Below are 21,363 nucleotides of genomic sequence, written 5' to 3' on the forward strand. Positions count from 1 at the left end.
GTTATGTGTTAGTCTGTCTGCCTGTGCTCCCTTCACCCATTTCTATTTTCTCATGGGAAACCATACTGATCTATTAACAAGAATAATGTTGCTTGGTTCTTTACACTTACTCAAGGTAACTTAATTACAAACATTAAAACAGCCACTCAAAACTGAAATTCACTTTGACGTCTTCTGTTACCATTTCTACTGCACCAGACACTGACGGTCTCATCCACGTTACTTAAATAAGTGTTGCAATAATATACTGTAAATTGCTGGATTCTATTCTATATTTCTTAACCGTACATTAAAGTAAAGAAATTCATACTAAAAAAAAAATAAAATACAGGACTGACTGCAAATGTGGCACATTTTTTGAGCACAATATAAGCTAATGTTGCTTATAATTGCCTCTGGCACTGTGGGGGAATATAGCAGAGTTTGAACTAATTATCTGTATAGTAACTAAATTATTTTTTTGCATAAAAAGTTGATCTATAATGAAGTTAAGTATATATCCAGTAATCTAGTGAAAAATAATTCTGAGATTTTAAAGGGAGTCTGTAAACCCCATAACGTTAACTAAACCACTTCTACAGGTATAAGGATTTTAGCCCCTTTGCAATCATACCTGTAGCCCAGCTTTTAGAAGTTTAGTTGTAATAAAGAAACAATTTACAACAATGCAAAAATCAAAGTTCACCACCTGATATAACTACAGGGTGGGCCAGTTATATGGATACACCTAAATTAAATGGGAATGGTTGGTGATATCAACTTCCTGTTTGTGGCACATTAGTATATGGGAGGGGGGGGACTTTTCCAGATGGGTGGTGACCATGGTGGCCATTTTGAAGTTGGCCATTTTGGATCCAACTTTATTTTTTACAATGGGAAAAGGGTCATGTGACACATCAAACTTATTGAGAATTTCATAAGAAAAACAATGGTGTGCTTGGTTTTAACATAACTTTATTCTTTCATTCCTTTTTTACAAGTTTATGACCACTTGTAAGATGGGTTCAAAGTGCTGCCCATTGTGTTGGATTGTCAATGCAACCCTCTTCTCCCACTCATGACACACTGATAGCAACACCGCAGAAGAAATGCTAGCACAGACTTTCAGTATCCGTTGTTTCAAATGCTGCACATCTCGTATCTTGATGGTATGGTGTGGTACATAGTGTACAAAGATAGTGGGGCCATTCTTCATCAATGGAAACCTCAATGCAACTGGATATCTGAAATTGCTACATGATGTGTTGCCCTCTTTATGCACTGAAGATAGCACGTTCCCTGAGTTTTTCCAACAAGATGGTGCACCACAACATTATGGGTGTCAGATCCGAAAATTCCTACATCAACAGTTTCCTGGAAAGTGGATTGGTCGTCGAGGGACAGTTGAATGGCCACCAAATTCTCCCGATCTGACCACCTTAGACTTTTATCTTTGGGGTCATCTGAAGGCAATTGTCTATGCTGTGAAGATACGAGATGTGCAGCATCTGAAACAACGGATACTGGAAGCCTGTGCTAGCATTTCTTCTGTGGTGTTGCTATCAGTGTGTCAAGAGTGGGAGAAGAGGGTTGCATTGACAATCCAACACAATGGGCAGCACGTTGAACACATTTTATAAGTAGTCATAAACTTGTAAAAAACTCATGAAAGAATAAAGTTACATTAAAACCAAGCACACCATTGTTTTTCTTATGATGGCCGACTTCAAAATGGCCGACATGGTCACCACCAATCAGGAAAAGTTTTCCCCCTCCCATATACTAATGTGCCACAATCAGGAATATCACCAACCATTCCCATTTAATTTTTTCTATCCATATAAATGGCCCACCCTGTAATTTAACACAAGTAGAAGTACGCCTGCGTTTGAGCAAATTAAACATTGACACATCCCCCCGGCCCAGATGGTATTCATACACGGATATTGAGGAAATTGAGCTCAGTAATTGACAAACCGCTGCATCGTATATTCTTGGACTCTCTTGTAACATAGGTGGTGCCACAGGATTGGAGGATAGCTGATGTGGTACTGATATTTAAAAACGGTAAGAAGGTGGATCCAGGTAACTACCGTCCAGTAAGTCTGAGATCAGTATGTGCAAAGTTTTTGAGGGCATCATAAGTAGTGTTGAGCCACCCCCGTAGTGTTCGAGTTCGGTTCGGTTCGTCGAACACCCGTGTGTTCGCCGAACTGTTCGTCGAACTGTTCGTCGAACACCTTCGAACACCGTTAAAACCAATGGCAGGCAAACAAAAACACATAGAAACACATAGAAAACACCTTCAAAGGTGTCCAAAAGCTGACAAACTGCTCAGAAGACACAACTAACACATGGAAAAGTGACAAGTACATATAGTCATGCGAAAAGAAAAGAGGTGGAGGAGTAAAAGGAGGGGGAGACACAGATATAGGCATGTCATGCCCTTCTAAAATCCAAAAAGTGAGAAGCCGAGACGGCCAGTCCGCTCCTGCCCGTGCCACCTCCGTGTCACCGGGTTTGTGCCAGAGCCGCGGTGAACCCTGACGGCCAGCCCCCCTCTCCCAATACTGGTGCCTGTCCGCTGGTGGGTCGAGAGAGCCCCCCTGTGGTGGAGGCAGCTCTAAGCTTTTTAATTTAAATTGTCCCTCTAATTTGAATGAATACACTTTAAATCCATTTACAAGGATCTATTGGAGGGCAAGTCTCATGCCAGCAGCCGCGTAATTCCAGCTCCAGTAGCGTCCACTAAAGCTGCTGCAGTTAAAAAGCTTTTATAAGGATCGAGCTCGGCTGTCCACCGCAAGGCATCCTAGTGCCAGTCCCAGACCCTATGCCTTGGGGTGCCTCCTGATGCTCTTCACTAAGTATCCCGTGGTCCCGAAGCATTTCCTTTGAAAAAATTAAGTGTCCAAACTACAGGTGGTGTAGCTTGCTTAACAGCCGGGATAATCCGCTGACTAGCAGACACTGCTACTAGGCACAAAGTATTTCCTGGGCTAGATGCAGTTAAAAATTTGTAAGTAGATACTCTCGTTGGATGCTGAGAAAGCATTCCATAGAGTCTCCTGGCACGCCATATATGATTCTCTTAAAAAGCTTGGGGTAGGGGTCTAGGGGACCCTTTTATAGCCAAAATCACGGCCCTGTATCACAATACGTCACCTAGGCTGAAGATAAATGGAACTGTAGCACCGAGGGCTCGGTTGCTACAGACGTATTGCACCTCACCCAGAGGTGTGATATCTCACTCTCAGATAAGGATGGAGTGTGGATCAGGACCCGACACCTGCATGCATTACACCACATTGCCGTGGGGCAGGGCGACCAATATGCCCCTGAGATGAACACGACAGTCCCTGTCCCTGGCTGGAGTGGGGGGAGGGAACACTGAGGAAGGGGAACCCTGCAGTGCAGGAGCAGGGAGGAAGCAGTTCCTGGGTGCATTGAGAAGGGAGTATAAAAGGTGGGCACCATCTTAGTTCAGTGCAGAGAAGTCTGAGCAGAAGTGGCAGGGAGCAGGGGCTCTGCATGAGCTCTGCTCCGGAGGCGGGCCTAGTAACAGAGGCCCAGGCCTGCAAGAGGGAGAAGGAAGGAAGAGGAGCGGAGAAGGCTCCAGGAACGAGGAATGAAGGGATCCCAGGGGTGCGGACGGGCGAGTCGCCACCGCACGCCCGAATCCACCTGCGTGGAGGGGTCAGGCCAAAGGGGGAGAACGGTCCCCGAACTAGTGGAGGCAGGAAACGACCCTCAGCTAGAAACCGGAGGCTCTGACATTTTATGTGGCGCAGCCCCTTGCTCCACCCGCTAGGAAGGCACCACATAGGGTCAGGGAAACTGGCGCCAAGTTTACCAAGAGGAGGCCCGAGGCAGCCGGACAGAAGTGTTGGTAAGAAAGGCCAGACAAAGGACACACAAAGGGGGTCCTGTGAAGCGCTCCAAAGTTATCTGGGAGTTGTCTGAGCCCCTCACCTGGTGAGCACAGTACGACGTGGGCAGCCGTTACCTGCAGACGTGGTCTGGATAATAAGAACTGTGAGTAAAGGCCCTGAACTGCATCACTGACTCCGTGTCGTTACTGCTGCTGCCCTGCACCATCACCCCCATCCTCCGCATACACTGCCCTGAGGCTATACTCCTCCCGTGGGGAGTTATGCTACGCTCTGCTGCACCCACAACACCAGCCTTAGCGGTCTGCCCTGTAGCGGCGGTTCACTCTGACCGCAATCCATGGGTGGCGTAGTCGGACATTTAAACATCAAAACCACATAAATAGTTCCGCCACTGGTTTGACCGCCCTGAGCCACGGAACCGGATCGCCGCCACGAAGACTACAACCACCAGCATCCACCAAAAAGGGTCCGGCTCCGGGTGTCCCAAGTAGAGATGAGCGGTGTTCGACTAGAACTGTTCGCCAATCTCAAATTCGAGCTGTTTTGGGCGGTGTTCGAGTTGTTCGACGAACCCGAACGATTTGCAAAAAATTCGGCTGTTCGAGGTTATGTTCGATAACTGTTCGTGCACCAAAAGCGTGTCCTGCATGTCTGGCGCTATTTAGAGCACCAATCATGCAGGGATTGTCTGCCACTCACTGTAATGCCACAGCCATGGTGGTTGTGGCATTACAGTGATTGCCCATATCGATGGGAACAGTGCCAACAGTGAAACATGAAAAGCCGGCAATTCAGCAGCGGCATACACCTGTACCCGACAATTTAGAACCGAAAGAATAGAGCTTCACACATAGATTAGATAGATATAAATATGTCAGCCACATATATACGAAGTACAGTGACAGTGTTGCTTACTGTACTTGTCATTTAGCGTAAAGGATTTATCAAAAAAAATAATAGTGTTTTCATGCACTGTCTCTTTAAAAAAGCCGGCCGGCAATTCAGCAGCGGTACCCGACAATTTATAACAGACAGAATAGAGCTTCACACATAGATTAGATAGATAGAAACATGTCAGCCACATATATACGAAGTACAGTGACAGTGTTGCTTACTGTACTTGTCATTTAGCGTAAAGGATTTATCAAAAAAAATAATAGTGTTTTCATGCACCGTCTCTTTAAAAAAGCCGGCCGGCAATTCAGCAGCGGTACCCGACAATTTATAACAGACAGAATAGAGCTTCACACATAGATTAGATAGATAGAAACATGTCAGTCACATATATATGAAGTACAGTGATAGTGTTGGTTACTGTACTTGTCATTTAGTATTAAAATAAAGGATTTATTATTAAAAAAATTGGCGTGGGGTTCCCCTTAATTTTAGTCTCTAGCGGAGGTTAAGCAGACGGCTGGGGCAGATGTTTGAAGCCTGGGAAGGGGGTAATACCCACGGAGCTTCCCAGGCTACTAATATCAGCCCCCAGCTGAATACATAGCCTTTACTAGCTATTAAAATGGGGGACACCCCAAAAAAAATGACGTGGGGTCCCCCCTAATTTAATAGCTAGCAAAGGCTAGGCAGACAGCTGGGGGCTGATATTAATAGCCCAGGAAGGGAGCCATGAATATTGGCCCCCTCCCAGGCTAGAAACACCAGCCGTCAGCCGCCCCAGAAATGGCGCATTCATAGGATGCGCCAATTCTGGCACTTAGCCTCGCTCTTCCACGCTGCCCTGGTGCGGTGGCAGGGGGTAATAGGGTTGGGGTTGATGTCAGCTTATAATGCCAGCTGACATCAAGCCCAGGTTAGTAATGGAGAGGCGTCTATAAGACACCCCCATTACTAACCCCATAGTCAAAGTTAAAAAAAACACAAACACCCAGAATAAAGTCCTTTAATTGAAATAAAGACACAATCCTTTATTGTTCTAAATTAAACCATACTTACTGTCACGCCCATTCCAGCTGAAGCCAACGATCTCCTGCAATAAAAGAAAAATAATAAAGCAACCTCATCCTTACCTTTCCATGGTTCCCACGACAGCTTCAGCTCTGCTACATCGAGATGACAGGCTGGACCGCAGCAGAACGCTGCCATCCAGCCTCTCATCCCGCAGACACTGAGAAGCGCAGGCTTGCTTGCGCTGCTCAGCGTCTCTCTGTGACGACATCCATATGAGCCGAGTTCATGTCCAATGAACTCGGCTCACCTCATGCACGTCACTGACAGCGTGGGAAAATTCTCACGCTGAAGCGGTGAGTGCAGGAGAATTCTCCCACGCTGTCAGTGACGTGCATAAGGTGAGCTCATGTCCAATGAACTCAGCTCACCTCCTGCACTTCACTGACAGCGTGGGAGAATTCTCCTGCACTCAGCGCTTCAGCGTGAGAATTCTCCCACGCTGAAGCGCTGAGTGCAGGAGAATTTTCCCACGCTGTCAGTGACGTGCATGAGGTGAGCCGAGTTCATTGGACATTAACTCGGCTCATCTGGATGCCCTCACAGAGAGACACTGTGGAGCGCAAGCAAGCCTGCGCTTCTCAGTGTCTGCGGGATGAGAGGCTGGATGGCAGCGTTCTGCTGCGGTCCAGCCTGTCATCTCGATGTAGCAGAGCTGAAGCTGTCATGGGAACCATGGAAAGGTAAGGATGAGGTTGCTTTATTATTTTTCTTTTATTTCAGGAGATCGTTGGCTTCAGCTGGAATGGGCGTGATGGTAAGTATGGTTTAATTTAGAACAATAAAGAATTGTGTGTTTATTTCAATTAAAGGACTTTTTTCTGGGTGTTGTGTTTTTTTTAAATACTTTACTAGAAATTCATGGTGGTCATGTCTAATATTGGCGTGACCCCATGAATTTCGGGCTTAGGGTCAGCTGATAATGCCAAGCTGGCCCTAACCCCTTTATTACCCAGTGAGCCACCGCATCAGGGCCCTGGATGAGTTGGGTACAGCGCCAGAAGATGGCGCTTCTATGAACGCGCCATTTTCCGGGGTGGCTGCGGACTGCAATTTGCAGCGGGGGTGGCCCAGAAAGCTTGGGCCTCCCTGCGCTGCGGATTCCAGCCCCCAGCTGCCTAGTTGTACCTGGCTGGACACAAAAACAGGGCGAAGCCCCACGTCAATTTTCTTTAAATTATTTCATGAAATAATTAAGAAAAAAAGGGCTTCCCTATATTATTGTGTCCGGCCAGGTACAAATAGGCAGCTGGTGGTTGGGGGCAGCCCGTTCCTGCCTGCTGTACCTGGCTGGACACAAATATAGTGCGAAGCCCCACGTCAATTTTTTTTAAATTATTTCATGAATTTCCTGAAATAATTTAAAAAAATTGAAGTGGGGCTTCACACTATATTTGTGTCCAGCCAGGTACAGCAGGCAGGAACGGGCTGCCCCCATCCACCAGCTGCCTATTTGTACCTGGCCGGACACAACAATATAGGGAAGCCCTTTTTTTCTTAATTATTTCATGAATTTCATGAAATATTTAAAAAAAATTGAAGTGGGGCTTCGCACCATATTTGTGTCCAGCCAGGTACAGCAGGCAGGAACGGGCTGCCCCCAACCACCAGCTGCCTATTTGTACCTGGCCGGACACAACAATATAGGGAAGGCCTTTTTTTCTTAATTATTTCATGAATTTCATGAAATAATTAAAAAAAAAGTACGTGGGGCTTCGCCCTATTTTTGTGTCCAGCCAGGTACAACTAGGCAGCTGGGGGCTGGAATCTGCAGCGCAGGGAGGCCCAAGCTTTCTGGGCCCCCCCCCGCTACAAATTGCAGTCCGCAGCCACCCCGGAAAATGGCGCGTTCATAGAAGCGCCATCTTCTGGCGCTGTACCCAACTCATCCAGGGCCCTGGTGCGGTGGCTCACTGGGTAATAAAGGGGTTAGGGCCAGCTTGGTATTATCAGCTGGCCCCAAGCCCAAAATTCATGGGGTCACGCCAGTATTAGACATGACCGCCATGAATTTCTAGTAAAGTATTTAAAAAAAACACAACACCCAGAATAAAGTCCTTTAATTGAAAAAAAAGACACAATTCTTTATTGTTCTAAATTAAACCATACTTACCATCACACCCATTCCAGCTGAAGCCAACGATCTCCTGCAATAAAAGAAAAATAATAAACCAACCTCATCCTTACCTTTCCATGGTTCCCACGACAGCTTCAGCTCTGCTACATCGAGATGACAGGCTGGACCGCAGCAGAACGCTGCCATCCAGTCTGTCATCCCGCAGACACTGAGAAGCGCAGGCATGCTTGCGCTCCTCACTGTCTCGCTGTGACGGCATCCAGATGAGCCGAGGTCATGTCCAATGAACTCGGCTCACCTCATGCACGTCACTGACAGCGTGGGAAAATTCTCACGCTGAAGTGCTGAGTGCAGGAGAATTCTCCCACGCTGTCAGTGATGTGCATGAGGTGAGCTCATGTCCAATGAACTCAGCTCACCTCCTGCACGTCACTGACAGCGTGGGAAAATTCTCCTGCAATCAGCGCTTCAGCGTGAGAATTTTCCCACGCTGTCAGTGACGTGCATGAGGTGAGCCGAGTTCATTGGACATGAACTCGGCTCATCTGGATGTCGTCACAGAGAGACGCTGAGCAGCGCAAGCAAGCCTGCGCTTCTCAGTGTCTGCGGGATGAGAGGCTGGATGGCAGCGTTCTGCTGCGGTCCAGCCTGTCATCTCGATGTAGCAGAGCTGAAGCTGTCGTGGGAACCATGGAAAGGTAAGGATGAGGTTGCTTTATTATTTTTCTTTTATTGCAGGAGATCGTTGGCTTCAGCTGGAATGGGCGTGATGGTAAGTATGGTTTAATTTAGAACAATAAAGGATTGTGTCTTTATTTCAATTAAAGGACTTTATTCTGGGTGTTTGTGTTTTTTTTAACTTTTACTATGGGGTTAGTAATGGGGGTGTCTTATAGACGCCTCTCCATTACTAACCTGGGCTTGATGTCAGCTGGCATTATAAGCTGACATCAACCCCAACCCTATTACCCCCTGCCACCGCACCAGGGCAGCGTGGAAGAGCGAGGCTAAGTGCCAGAATTGGCGCATCCTATGAATGCGCCATTTCTGGGGCGGCTGACGGCTGGTGTTTCTAGCCTGGGAGGGGGCCAATATTCATGGCTCCCTTCCTGGGCTATTAATATCAGCCCCCAGCTGTCTGCCTAGCCTTTGCTAGCTATTAAATTAGAGGGGACCCCACGTCATTTTTTTGGGGGGGTCCCCCATTTTAATAGCTAGTAAAGGCTATGTATTCAGCTGGGGGCTGATATTAGTAGCCTGGGAAGCTCCGTGGGTATTACCCCCTTCCCAGGCTTCAAACATCTGCCCCAGCCGTCTGCTTAACCTCCGCTAGAGACTAAAATTAAGGGGAACCCCACGCCAATTTTTTTAATAATAAATCCTTTATTTTAATACTAAATGACAAGTACAGTAACCAACACTATCACTGTACTTCATATATATGTGACTGACATGTTTCTATCTATCTAATCTATGTGTGATGCTCTATCTTTCTGTTCTAAATTGTCGGGTACCGCTGCTGAATTGCCGGCCGGCTTTTTTAAAGAGACAGTGCATGAAAACACTATTATTTTTTTAAATAAATCCTTTACACTAAATGACAAGTACAGTAAGCAACACTATCACTGTACTTATTATATATGTGACTGACATGTTTCTATCTATCTAATCTATGTGTGAAGCTCTATTCTTTCTGTTCTAAATTGTCGGGTACAGATGCTGAATTGCCGGCCGGCTTTTTTAAAGAGACGGTGCATGAAAACACTAATATTTTTTTTAATAAATCCTTTACACTAAATGACAAGTGCAGTAACCAACACTGTCACTGTGCTTCTTATATGTGTGACTGACATGTTTCTATGTATCTAATCTATGTGTGATGCTCTATTCCTTCTTGTCTAAATTGTCGGGTACCGGTGTATGCCGCTGCTGAATTTGCCGGCCGGCTTTTTTAAAGAGAGTGTCTTCTGAGCAGTTTGTCAGCTTTTGGACACCTTTGCAGGTGTTTTCTATGTGTTTCTATGTGTTTTTGTTTGCCTGCCATTGGTTTTAACGGTGTTCGACGGTGTTCTAAGGTGTTCGACGAACAGTTCGACGAACAGTTCCTCGAACATCCCGGTGTTCGACGAACCGAACCGAACCCGAACACTACGGGGGTGGCTCAACACTAGTCCCAAGGCCCAGGGGGTGCGTCAGAACATTTTCATCACCTTTCACAATCACCAATGGGACAAGGCAGGGATGTCCTCTGTCCCCTCTCTTATACATCCTAGTGACGGAGCACCTGCTCTCATCAATTCGCCATAACCCCAATATTAGGTGGATTGAGGTGGGAGGCACCGAGTACAAGTGCTCTCTATTTGCTGATGATGTCCTAGTATATATCACTCAATCACATATATTCATCCCTGCTGTTATGGCTGAAATAGATCACTTTGTTACATGGTAAAATTTTAAAATCAATGCAGCGAAGTCTGAGGCCCTCGATGTCTCCCTCCCTAAATCCATATAGGATTCCATCCAGTCCAACTTTCCCTTTGCCTGGCCCTCACAGGGTATCAAATACTTAGGAATTCCTATTCATAGAGACCTCTCCCATCTATGTTATCTTAATTTTGGGCCCTTTATTGAACAATTCCATACAGACCACGGTTGGCAAGTTAGAACTGTAAGATTCACTACGTGAACCACTGGTGTTTTGTGGAAAAGCACATGTACACCGCGTTCCAAATTATTATGCAAAAAGTGTTTAGGAGTGATAAGGGAAGAATTTGTTTGTTTGTCAGTTAAACTCATTGATGGTGATGTGTGTCAGGGCTCTTTATATCACTGTAAGCAATTGCAGACACCTGTGCTAATTAGTTTGGCAGGTGTGTCCAATGAAAGGCAAGACTACTTAAGAAGGCTCTCTCACATTATTAAGCAGCCTACATTTTCTGCCAAAATGGGAAAGAAAAAGGATGTGTCGGCTGCTGAGAAGCAACAAATTGTGGAGTGTTTAGGTCAAGGCATGACTACAATCAACATTGTGCGATGATCAGGATGAAGTGTCTTGGCAATCAAGAAGTATGTAGCTGATTCACAGTACACACGTGTGCGTGCTGATAAGGGCAAATTGAGGACTCTTTCCTACAGGCAATTACGTCAGGTTGAAACAGCAGCGGCAAAAAAGCCTTGTCATAGCAGCAGACAAGTTTTTGAAGCTGCTTGTGCCTCCAACGTCCCCCGAACAACAAGATGCAGGGTCCTTCAGAGGTTTGCAGCTGTGCATATGCCATCCTGTCGACCTCCTCTATCCACTTCACACAAGCAGAAACGGCTCCAGTGGGCCAAACATTACATGAAGACTGATTTCAAAACTGTTTTTTTCACGGATGAGTGCCGTGCAGCGCTCGATGGTCCAGATGAATGGAGTGGAGGATGGCTGGTTGATGGACACCCCACGCAAACACGGCTACAGCGCCAACAAGGAGGAAGTGGAGTAATGTTTTGGGCTGGAATCATGGGGAGAGAGATTGTCGGCCCCTTTAGGATCCCTGAAGGCGCTAAAGATGAACTCCATAATGTATGTGGATTTTCTCAAACAGCACTTCCTGCCATGGTTCAAGAAGAAGAACCGTGTATTTCACAGCAAGATCATTTTTCTGCATGATAATGCACCATCTCATGCTGCACATAAAACATCTGCATCTCTGGCTGATATGGGCATAAAAGGGGACAAACTTATGGTGTGACCCCCATGCTCCCCTGACCTCTACCCCATTCAGAACCTTTGGAGCATCATTAAAAGGAGTGTCTATGATGGCGGGAGGCAGTTCACATCTAAGCAACAGCTCTGGGAGGGTATTCTGTCCTCATGCAAAACAATTGAAGCAGAAACCATCCAAAACCTGACAAATTCAATGGACGAGAGAGTTCAGAAGCTCCTTTCGAACAAGGGGTCCTATGTGAAAATGTAACATCACCTAGAATAAAGTTTTGAGTTGAAAACTGTTTGATTTCAGTTTCTAACAACCTGCTAATGCTTATAATTTCAAAAATGACCATTTTTTTGGTCTTTATTAAAATGAAAAGGTTGATCGAAAAGTTTGGGGGATCTAAGAGTGTGGCAACCCAGTAGTCATGATTACTTCGAATTCTGACAATGTGAGGGTCATGCTGCAGGTAGTGCAGCAAGAAGGCACTTATGTGTCTTGCGCATCTCGGAGCCCCAAAATTATTTTCCGGGCTAGATGCAGCTAAAAATTATTTTTAATTTTAAATCTGGTGAAGCTTATTATAGATGGCCTAATAGGATCAGTGCTGCACACTGCTACAAAGCCCAAATTATTTTCCAGTCAAGATACAGATAAACATGATTAGTAATTTGAAAGCTTAAAACGGTTGGTAGGGTGATTTTAACCAATCATCAAGCTTTTACTCTCCCCAGGATGACACAGGGGTAGAAAAGTCGTTTCGGATCCATGATTTGTTCATCTTTATGAACGTGAGTCTGTCTACATTATCAGTGGAGAGCCGCGTGCGCTTATCTGTCAGCACACCACCAGCAGCGCTGAACACACGTTCAGACAGAACGCTGGCTGCGGGGCATGACAAGATCTCCAAGGCGTAAGTGGCTAGCTCCGGCCATTTATCCAGATTGGAAGCCCAAAAAGAGCAAGGGTCCAGTGACACAGTCGTGGCTTCAATGCTTACTTGGAGATACTCCTGTACCATCGTCTCTAGGCGTTGACTATGTGTCAGACTTCTTGTCTCCTGTGGCCTTGCAAAGGATGGGCTAAAAAAGTGGTGAAATGATTCCGCAAAATTGATGTTACCAGCAGATACTGTGGTTCTGTTACGGTTTGAGTGCTGAACACTTGACGGTCCCACGGTTGGCAAGTTGGAACTGTGAGATTCACTACGTGCACCACTGGTATTTTGTGAAAAGCACATGTAAGATTCTGCAACAGTCTCTGCTGATACTCCTGCATGCGTGCATCCCTTTCTATGGCAGGAATAATTTCTGCAAATTTACTTTTGTACCGGGGATCTAACAGTGTGGCAACCCAGTAGTCAGGATTATTTCTAATTCTCACAATTCGAGGGTCATGTTGCAGGTAGTGCAGCAAGAAGGCACTCATGTGTGCTGCGCATCCAGGAGCACCAAGTCCCTGTTGTGTTGGTGGCGAGGTAGCAATCATGCTTCCTTCCTCTGTCCTCTCCCCCCAACCTCGCACAACAGAAATGTGATCAAGGTCTCCCTCATCTGATGAGTCTTCCATCAGTTCGTCCTCCACTTCTTCCTGGGCTCCTGCACCTTCCTCACTAGTTTGGCTGCTACCATGCGCCCTGGTAAAATCATCTCCCACACCCTCACATGCCTGCCGCCTTGGTGCTGCCGACCGTCTGGACCTTGCAGATGTTAGCCCTTCCGCATACAACTCCTCCTCCTCTACTTCCTCCACCTCCTCTTGTGCCACCACCTGACTCCGAATTCTGTTTAACATGTGCTCCAGCATGTAAATCACCGGAATAGTCATGCTGATAATGGCATCGTCAGCACTAAACATCTTCGTCGCCATTTCAAAACTGTGCAGAAGGGTGCATAGGTCCCTGATCTGAGACCACTCCTCCAGCGTGATTTGCCCCACCTCTGAATCTCGTTGGCCCAGGCTATACGTCAGAACGTATTGCGCCAGGGCTTGTCGGTGCTGCCACAGTCGCTGCAACATGTGCAGAGTTGAATTCCACCGGGTAGGCACATCGCATTTTAGCCGGTGAAGTGGCAGGCCCAACGACTTCTGTAGAGATGTAAGTCGCTGAGCTGCGGGATGCGAACGGCGGAAGTGAGCACACAGCGACCGTGCCCTCTGCAGAAGGCCATCTAGTCTGGGATAGTGGGCTAAAAATTGCTGGACAACCAGGTTCAACACGTGAGCCATACAAGGCACGTGTGTGACATTGCCCCGGCGAAGGGCCGCACCCAGGTTTGCAGCATTGTCGCACACGGCCTTCCCTGGTTTCAGGTCCAGTGGAGACAACCATTCATGAAATTGGTTCTCCAGAGCTGACCACAACTCCTCAGCTGTGTGACTCATATTTCCCAGACATTTCAATGTAAAAACCGCCTGATGACGTTGAGCCCTACTGCCAGCATAGTAAGGAGGTGTGCAGGATCCCTTCTGCGCAGTTAGAAAGCTTGTGGCATGACCAGACAGGCTTTGGGTGCAGGTGGAAGACCGAGAGGAGGTTGAGGAGGCAGAAGCAGTGGAGGAAAAATGACATAAAGAGGATTGACGCACAACTCGTGGGGACGGCAAGACTTGGACAGCAGCCCCTTGTCCTGCTGTCACCATAGTTACCCAGTGCCCAGTCAGCGACATGTAACGCCCCTGTCCATGCCTACTCGTCCAAGTGTCTGTGGTGAAATGCACCCTGTCACACACAGAGTTTCTCAAAGAAGCGGTGATGTTGTGTGCGACATGCTGGTGGAGCGCAGGCACACCTTTCTTTGAGAAGTAGTGCCGACTGGGCATCTGGTACTGGGGCACTGCGACGGACATAAGGTCTCGAAAATCCTCTGTGTCCACCAGGCGGAAAGGCAGCATTTCTGTAGCCAAGAGCTTGCAGATGGTGAAATTCAACCTCTTAGCTTTCTCATGGCTAGGAGGAAATGGTCTTTTACTTGTCCACATCTGAGGGACCGAGGGCTGGCTATTGTGCTTAGACGGGGTTGATAAGGGTGTCCCCGGCAAACTGCCGGTCTGTGAGGAAGATGCAGGCAGACATGTTAGGTTGCCTTGATCCAAAGGTGGTGCTATCGATGTCGGACAGCGCTCAAGGCCAGCTGGTGTTACCACCTCCAAAGAAAATGATGACCTGCCAATCACGCTGGCTGTTGCGGGTAAAGAGGTGGCAGGTCTGCGCCCCAAAACAGGTGTGACTGCTGTCCCCCCAGTCACAGAGGATGAAGAGGCCGCGGATGCACAAGATATGGCAGACGGTGGTTGGCCCGGCCGGCTAGACCGCATTGTAGCACACTGAGCTTCCCACTGCAACTTATGCTTCATGTCCATGTGCCGGTTCATGCATGAAGTACTCAAACTATGTATTTTTTGGCCTCTACTTAGCTTTTGCTGACAAATGTTACAGATAACACGAGTTGGGTCATCTTTATCGATCTGAAAAAATGCCCAGGCTATGCAAGGCTTAGCACCCATGCGACCTGAAGAGCCACCACGACTTGTGGTGAGAGGCAGAGTTGTGTTTGAGGATGCAGTTGTTGACGTGCTTCCAGTACTACGTCTCTGTCCAGGAAGGCGCAACCTGACCTCGTCGTCACTAGCATCTTCCTCCACCTCCTCTGCTGACCTCATCTCTTGGCTGACTGTGGGTTGACAGTAAGTGGGATCTCCGACCTCATCATCATCACCCTGTGCGTTATCACACCCGTCGTCCTCAGAGCCAACCTGTTCCTGCCCTGACAAAAAACTAAAGTTGTCGCTCCAATCAGGTATTTGAGTCTTATCATCGTCTTCCTCATTGTCTCCACCAACAGGAGTTACAGTTTGGGAATGAGGGTCTACATTATGGTCAGAACCTTCTGCGTCTGGTCCTGGATCCGACTCATAAAGATTCTGGGCATCAGTGCAGATCATTTCCTCGTCTGGATTCACAGAAGCGCTGGAGTCGACCTCTGATTCCCAGGCTATAGTATGAGTAAACAGTTCTGCAGACTCAACCATCTGTTCTACCTCATACTCAGACGGGCAGCTGGAGATTTGGGAGCTGTGAGGAAGCAAGTGCGATTTGGGTGACACCTTTGAGGACTGGAGTATTTGTGATGTTGAAGTTGATGTGGAGGAGAGCCCACTTAAAGGAGCACTTGATATCCGTTGAAGCACCTGCTGTTTTTGTGCCTCATCTGGAATTTGTAGCGATTGGCGTGGCCGTAAGAAAGGGATCTTATCACATTGTCCGCTAAAAGAAGTAGACATTTTAGTTTGGCTGGAAGATGGTCTTTCTTCTGCACCTACCCCACGGACACAACCTTTTTTCCCCTTCCCAACACGCCTATTCCCCTTTCCACCAGCAGCAGGCCTTTTTCCACTCATTTTGGTGGTTAACTAATTCACAACTCTGGAGTTGTTTGCACAAAAAAACAATGGATGGTAACCGAGCAGAGCTGAGTGGCCAAACTGTGGTATTAGGCCAAAACTATTGGCTGGGTTAGATGCAGAAAAAAATTATTTTTAATTTGCAACCTGATGGAGGTCAGTATAGATGGACTAATAGACCAAGTCCCAAACACCGCTAGAAGCCCAAATATTTTTTCAGAGCTAGATGCAGAAAATTTTTTTATTCAATTTGCAACCTGATGGAGGTCAGTATAGATGGACTAATAGACCAAGTCCCACACACTGCTAGAAGCCCAAATATTTTTTCAGAGCTAGATGCAGAAAAAAATTATTTTTAATTTGCAACCTGATGGAGGTCAGTATAGATGGACTAATAGACCAAGTCCCACACACTGCTAGAAGCCCAAATATTTTTTCAGAGCTAGATGCAGAAAAAAATTATTTTTAATTTGCAACCTGATGGAGGTCAGTATAGATGGACTAATAGACCAAGTCCCACACACTGCTAGAAGCCCAAATATTTTTTCAGAGGTAGATGCAGAAAAAAATTATTTTTAATTTGCAACCTGATGGAGGTCAGTATAGATGGACTAATAGACCAAGTCCCACACACCGCTAGAAGCCCAAATATTTTTTCAGAGCTAGATGCAGAAAAAAATTATATTCAATTTGCAACCTGCTGGAGGTCAGTATAGAAGGACTAATAGAACAAGTCCCACACACTGCTAGAAGCACAAATATTTTTTCAGAGCTAAATGAAGAAAAAAATTATTTTTAATTTGCAACCTGATGGAGGTCAGTATAGATGGACTAATAGACCAAGTCCCACACACTGCTAGAAGCCCAAATATTTTTTCAGAGCTAGATGCAGAAAAAAATTATATTCAGTTTGCAACCTGATGGAGGTCAGTATAGATGGACTAATAGAATGATGCTATGCCCAAAAGATTTTACTTCACTAGGTGCAGTAAAAAAATTGGTATTCTATACACAGGTGGTATATCTTGCAACACAGATAGGCTACTCCACTGACTAACACACTCTGCAATAGGCCAAAAAGGATTAGCTTTGCTAGATTCAGCCAAATGCTGTGAAAAAAACTTGCACAGCACTGGCACAGACCTGCCTGGCAAAAACTGATAGGAACTGATGTAACCTAGTCCTGAAAAGGACTCTAATTACAATTAGTCTTTACTCCCACAATCTATCTATTTAAGAGCACAGACCTGCCTGATAAAAGTCGTAGGAAATGCTGTAACCTAGTCCTTAAAAGGACTGCAATCACAACTATTCCCTACTCCCAAGCTATCTGTAGATTTGTGCGAAAATTGGCTTGAAATTAACAAGGTATAGCGCACACAGCAACAGCGGTGCCGTCTAACACGCAGCTGCAGCAGTGAGAAAATGGTGGCGACGGGGAAAATGGCTTGGTCTTATAGGGCAAGGACATGTGACATACACTGCCAATCACACATGCCCTTGCTTGTGTGAAAAAAAGCACTTCGCTCCGTGTTTGCGCTGCTGATAGGCTGACAGATTGCACCTCCCCACTGCAAATGCGGGAAAGAGAAAAAAAAATGGAGATCTTCATTGTTCCTGCAGAGATCCATCCCCTGCCCCTCCCCCCGCCCCGCTGTACACTCAAACTGCGTATTAACATTAATTTTCATCATTACTGAGAAAAAATCCAGTTATGATTTTGGTGCACGAACAGTTATCGAACATAACCTCGAACAGCCGAATTTTTCTCAAATTGTTCGTGTTCGCCGACCGGCTCGAACACCGCCCAAAACAGCTCGAATTTGAGATTGGCGAACAGTTCGAGTAGAACAACGCTCATCTCTAATCATAAGAGATGACCTGCAGAGATATATCGCAGAGAATAATATAATAAATGATAATCAGCATGGATTCATAAAAGATAAGTCATCTCTAACCAACATGTTGGATTTCTATGAGGAGGTAAATGCAAATCTGGATGTTGGTCATATGACTGATGTGATTTATCTGGACTTTGTAAAGGCATTTGATACTGTACCACAGAACAGCCTTATACTGAAGCTACAGAAGCAAGGATTTGGGGGATCTCTAGGCAGATGGGTAAGGAATTGGATAAAGGATGGGAAACAAAGAGTCATCATAAATAGTGTTGAGCCACCCCCGTAGTGTTCGGGTTCGGTTCGGTTCGTCAAACACCGGGATGTTCGAGGAACTGTTCATGGAACACCTTAGAACACCTTAGAACACCGTCGAACACCGTTAAAACCAATGGCAGGCAAACAAAAACAGATAGAAACACATAGAAAACACCTTCAAAGGTGTCCAAAAGCTGACAAACCGCTCAGAAGACACTCTCTTTAAAAAAGCCGGCTGGCAATTCAGCAGCGGCATACACCGGTACCCGACAATTTAGACAAGAAGGAATAGAGCATCACACATAGATTAGATAGATAGAAACATGTCAGTCACATATATAAGAAGTCCAGTGACAGTGTTGGTTACTGTACTTGTCATTTAGTGTTAAAGGATTTATTAAAAAAAATATTAGTGTTTTCATGCACAGTCTCTTTAAAAAAGCCGGCCGGCAATTCAGCAGCGGTACCTGACAATTTATAACAGAAAGAATAGAGCATCACACATAGATTAGATAGATAGAAACATGTCAGTCACATTTATATGAAGTACAGTGATAGTGTTCATTACTGTACTTGTCATTTAGTGTTAAAATAAAGGATTTATTAAAAAAAAATTGGCATGGGGTTCCCCGTAATTTTAGCCTCTAGCGGAGGTTAAGCAGACGGCTGGGGCAGATGTTTGAAGCCTGGGAAGAGGGTAATACCCACGGAGCTTCCCAGGCTACTAATATCAGCCCCCAGCTGAATACCTAGCCTTTACTAGCTATTAAAATGGGGGACCGTAAAAAAAATTACGTGGGGTCCCCCCTATTTTAATAGCTAGCAAAGGCTAGTCAGACAGCAGGGGGCTGATATTAATAGCCCAGGAAGGGTGCCATGCATATTGGCCCCCTCCCAGGCTAGAAACACCAGCGGTCAGCCGCCCCAGAAATGGCGCATCCATAGGATGCGCCAATTCTGGCACTTAGCCTCGCTTTCCCCACTGCCCTGTAGCGGTGGCAGTGGGGTAATAGGGCTGGGGTTGATGTCAGCTTATAATGCCAGCTGACATCAAGCCCAGGTTAGTAATGGAGAGGCGTCTACATATGTCTGGCTGTGACGGCATCCAGATGAGCCGAGTTCATGTCCAATGAACTCAGCTCACCTCATGCACGTCACTGACAGTGTGGGAAAATTCTCATGCGCATGCGGTGAGTGCAGGAGAATTTTCCCACGCTGTCAGTGACGTGCATGAGGTGAGCTCATGTCCAATGAACTCAGCTCACTTCATGCACGTCACTGACAGCATGGGAAAGTTCTCCCACGCTGGGATGGCATTGAGATGACAGGCTGGATCACAGCTGAGCGCTGCCATCCAGCTTGTCATCCTTCAGAGACACTGCAGAGCGCAAGCATGCCTTCTCTCTGCAGTGTCTATGAATGATGGCATGCTGGATGGCAGCGCTCAGCTGTGATCCAGCCTGTCATCTCAATGCCATCCCAGCGTGGGAGAATTCTCCTGCTCAAGCGCTAAGCGCTGAGAATTTTCCCATGCTGTCAGTCACGTGCATGAGGTGAGCTGAGTTCATTGGACATGAGCTCACCTCATGCACGTCACTGACAGCGTGGGAAAATTCTCCTGCACTCACCGCATGCACAGGAGAATTTTCCCACGTTGTCAGTGACGTGCATGAGGTGAGCTGAGTTCATTGGACATGAACTCGGCTCATCTGGATGCCGTCACAGCCAGACACTGAGGAGCGCAAGCATGCCTGCGCTTCTCAATGTCTGCCGCATGGCAAGCTGGATGACAGCTTTCTGCTGCGGTCCAGCCTGTCATGTGAATGTAGCAGAGCTGAAGCTGTCGTGGGAACCATGGAAAGTAAGGATGATGTTGCTTTATTATTTTACTTTTATTGCAGGAGATCGTTGGCTTCAGCTGGAATGGGCGTGATGGTAAGTATGGTTTAATTTAGAACAATAAAGAATTGTGTCTTTATTTCAATTAAAGGACTTTATTCTGGGTGTTTGTGTTTTTTTGTAACTTTGACTATTATGGGGTTAGTAATGGGGGCATCTTATAGACGCCTCTCCATTACTAACCTGGGCTTGATGTCAGCTGGCATTATAAGCTGACATCAACCCCAGCCCTATTAGCCTCGCTCTTCCCACTGCCCTGTAGCAGTGGCAGTGGGATAAGTGCCAGAATTCGCGCATCCTATGGATGCGCCATTTCTGGGGCGGCTGACCGCTGGTGTTTCTAGCCTGGGAGGGGGGCAATATGCATGGCACCCTTCCTGGGCTATTAATATCAGCCCCCAGCTGTCTGCCTAGCCTTTGCTAGCTATTAAAATAGGGGGGACCCCACGTCATTTTTTGGGGGGTCCCCCATTTTAATAGCTAGTAAAGGCTAGGTATTCAGCTGGGGGATGATATTAGTAGCCTGGGAAGCTCCGTGGATATTACCCCCTTCCCAGGCTTCAAACATCTGCCCCAGCTGTGTGCTTAACCTTCGCTAGAGACTAAAATTACGGGGAACCCCACGCCAATTTTTTTTTTAATAAATCCTTTATTTTAACACTAAATGACAAGTACAGTAATCAACACTATCACTGTACTTCTTATATATGTGACTGACATGTTTCTATCTATCTAATCTATGTGTGATGCTCTATTCTTTCTGTTAGAAATTGTCGGTTACTGCTGCTGAATTGCCGGCCCGCTTTTTTAAAGAGACGGTGCATGAAAACACTATTATTTTCTTTAATAAATCCTTTACACTAAATGACAAGTACAGTAAGCAGCACTGTCACGGTACTTCTTATATATGTGAATGACATGTTTCTATCTATCTAATCTATGCGTGATGCTCTATTCTTTCGGTTCTAAATTGTCGGGTACCGGTGTATGCCGCTGCTGAATTGCCGGCTTTTCATGTTTCATTGTGAGCACTGTTCCCATCGATTTGGGCAACCACTGTAATGCCACAACCACCATGGCTGTGGCATTACAGTGAGTGGCAGACAATCCCTGCATGATTGGTGCTCTAAATGCCAGACATGCAGGACACGCTTTTGGTGCACGAACAGTTATCGAACATAACCTCGAACAGCCAAATTTTTTGCAAATCGTTCGCGTTCGTCGAACGACTCGAACACCGCCCAAAACAGCTCGAATTTGAGCTTGGCGAACTGTTCTGGTCGAACACCGCTCAT

The sequence above is a fragment of the Phyllobates terribilis genome, unplaced genomic scaffold, assembly GCF_046119375.1.
Source record: "Phyllobates terribilis strain yellow unplaced genomic scaffold, ASM4611937v1 Scaffold_1__5_contigs__length_1240528914, whole genome shotgun sequence".
Taxonomy (NCBI): domain Eukaryota; kingdom Metazoa; phylum Chordata; class Amphibia; order Anura; family Dendrobatidae; genus Phyllobates; species Phyllobates terribilis.